Source organism: Gossypium arboreum, chromosome 2 (assembly GCF_025698485.1).
Source record: "Gossypium arboreum isolate Shixiya-1 chromosome 2, ASM2569848v2, whole genome shotgun sequence".
Taxonomy (NCBI): domain Eukaryota; kingdom Viridiplantae; phylum Streptophyta; class Magnoliopsida; order Malvales; family Malvaceae; genus Gossypium; species Gossypium arboreum.
The window spans coordinates 99,187,515-99,190,212 of NC_069071.1; the positions used below are offsets into that span (position 1 = coordinate 99,187,515).

Here is a 2,698-nt window from a genome sequence, read left to right on the forward strand (position 1 = left end):
AATATTTACGATCTTAGATTACGGAAACGAGGTCCTAATACCTTATTTTGAGTAACCATTTGACTTTTTAACCGAAACACTTATACTAACTTTTAATTCAATTAGTTCAATTCATCAAAACAAAATTCAATATATAATTATTATTGACTCGTATAATTAAATACTAATTATGCGAACTAACTCATCGGATTTATGGTTTTAAAACCACTATTCCTGACACAACTGAAAAATGGGCTATTACATGAACTTATAAATTTGAATACAAATTAGTTTATGTGTCATGTGAATTGAGGTTGATAAATCATAATATATATATATTTTTACCCCATGCTTAACATATTTTTGGATGAATTATCATAAGATTTAGTGAATTTGATGCTACTAATCCCTTAAAATTATGTTTTATAGTTAGCTGAGCATAAGAAGGTGAAAAGAGCAAGAAGCTAGCCAAAAACAAACAAAATGGTCTTATCTCAGTATTCGACACGGCCTAGGCATTTTCACACGGGTAAACTACACGCCTGTGTGAGACACACGGGAAGGCCACACATTCGTGTGGCATGGTCGTGTCAACTAAAAACCAACTCAGAATTACACACGCCTTGAGCACCTTCACACGGGCATGGCACATGGCCGTGTCCCTGTCGAGCCCAAGTCTAATTCTACTCAGAAAAGGCTAATTTTTAGGGTTTTGAAGAACTCCAAAGTCTATATAAACACCCTAAAAGAGGATAAAAGGGGGACATGGAGTAGAAGGTAGAGAGGACTCGAAGACAGCCATCGAAATCAGCTCGGAAGCAGGATCTACTTCAAGATTGAAGATCTCTATTCAATTTCCTTAGAAGTTCTTTGGGTTTCTTTATGTTTTTTTTTTTGTTTTCCCAAATATTGAGATGTTTTCCCCCATCGTTATGAACTAAACTCCCAAAATACTTGAGAGAGATGAAACCTAAGACAGATCTTATTACTATTTGAATTTTATGAATACTTATTCTTATTCTTAATTATGTGTTCGTAATTCTTGCTTTAATGTTTCAGGATATTAATTCAGGTCTGATATGATTATTCAGTAGAGCAAAATTCCCTAGTTAAGAGTAGATCTTCCATAATTAAGCGGAGTTGCATGCAATCCTAAACATAGGACGACATAAATCTACCGAATTAGAGTCAAATCTAATAAGGGAATCCATAGATTGAATTAATGCATCAATAGGGGTTTTAATTAGAAAGAGATTTCAATTAATCAACCTAGAGTCAGTTGTTTTTAGTCTCAAAAGAGATATTAACATAAATCAGGGATTTCTACGGATTAAGTCAAGTGAATAAATCGTCTAATTCTGAGGTAATAAGTGAAGTCTAGGTGGATTTTTCCTTGGGTATTATCTTCTCCATCGGTTTTCCAACAAGTATTTTACAACTTTATCTCTGTCATATTCTTAGTCAATTAGATAATTAGTCTCAGTTTAAAACATCTCTTAATTCTTAGGGTAGATAATAAAAAGATAGTAATTACTAGTACTTTTTGTCCTTGTGGATACGATATTTCCAGTCTCACCATAACTGTACTGCTATTTGATAGGTACGCTTGCATTAGTCGAATTTTTAGTTAGTTTAGTGATCATCAAGTTTTTAGAGCCGTTGCCGGGGACTAAGATATTAGGAACCCTTGATTTTTATTACTTTAGCAATTTTTACTTTTATTACAATTTACTTTTCGTTTTTAGTTTAATATTTATTTTCTAGTCTTTCTTTTATTTACTTCGAGCAGGTGTTTTTAGATTATGACTAGAAGAAACCCGTTAGGACCTCTACCTTTTTTACAGTGAAATTGAAAGCATAGCTCGTAGAAATCATAGAGAAATAAGGCAAATTTTACGATATATAGAGGAAGACCATGAGGACATCACCACTAATACCAAGGAGATGGCTGAAAATGAAAATAATCCGCTGCCTCCTGTGGTTGTCGCAAATCCAGTAAATCAAAATCCTGCTCCTCGTACTATGTATGACTATGCTAAGCCCAATTTAGCAAGAACTGAATCAAGTATAGTTATACCTGCTGTTGCTACAAATAATTTTGAACTGAAACCTAACACTATTCAAATGATATAATAGTTTGTTCAATTTGATGGTTTGCAGGACGAGGATCCAAACACTCATTTAGCGAATTTTTTGGAATTCTGTGACACCTTTAAGATCAATGGCATTTCTGACGATGCCATTCGTATTCGGTTGTTTCCTTTTTCATTAATGAATAAGGCTAAATAATGGTTGAACTCATTACCACGAGGGTCAATCACTACTTGGGAACAAATGGCCGAAAAATTTCTACTCAAGTATTTTTCATCGGCTAAAACGGCTAAATTGAGGAATGATATCTCTTCTTTTGTGCAGATGGATTTGGAAATTTATATGATGCATGGGAGAGATACAAGGATTTGTTGAGAAGGTGCCCTCACCATGGGTTACCTTTATGGCTACAAGTTCAAACTTTCCACAATGGTTTGAACCCTTCAACTAGACAGATGATCGATACAGCGGCCGGTGGAACCATAAATAATAAGACACCTGAAGAAGCTTATGAGTTCATAGAAGAGATGTCACTAAACAATTATTAGTGGCAAGTCATGGGGACAAAGCCGACAAAAGCAGCCGGCGTTTTTAACGTCGATTCAGTCGCTATGCTTTCAAATCAGGT

At 34.7% G+C, this 2,698-nt stretch overlaps 1 non-coding gene across 1 annotated transcript; it reads right to left on the reverse strand.

Annotated features, from left to right (window-relative positions):
* Positions 1 to 2,361: 2,361 nt before the first annotated feature.
* Positions 2,362 to 2,467, reverse strand: LOC128290021 (small nucleolar RNA R71). The gene has a single exon (XR_008279661.1). It is a non-coding gene; the product is annotated as a small nucleolar RNA R71 (small nucleolar RNA).
* Positions 2,468 to 2,698: the final 231 nt, after the last annotated feature.